This window comes from Plasmopara halstedii, assembly GCF_900000015.1.
Source record: "Plasmopara halstedii genome assembly, contig: Scaffold_2061, whole genome shotgun sequence".
NCBI lineage: Eukaryota > Oomycota > Peronosporomycetes > Peronosporales > Peronosporaceae > Plasmopara > Plasmopara halstedii.
Window position 1 is genome coordinate 2,006,368 of NW_020188969.1, and position 311 is coordinate 2,006,678.

Consider the following 311-nt stretch of genomic DNA (forward strand, 5'->3'; position numbering starts at 1 on the left):
GCACCAAGAGAGTGCCGAACGCACGAAGTGAATCGTCGATCCTACGGAATCCCTTGGATCTGTACTATCCTCTGGTAAAGGAATTTCGAGACGTCGTCTCCAAAGACTCGCCTTCGGTCCTACCTCCGGACCGAGGTGTGCGTCATAAGTTCGACCTGGTCCCGGGAACCAAATACTGCATAACACGCAAATGGCCTGTCCAAGGAGCAGTGCGACGTCATTGACGCCTTTTTCCGTGCAAAGCACGACGCATGGATGGTACGTGAGAGCAAGTCTCCCCATTCGACACTCACGTTTTGTGTTCGGAAGCC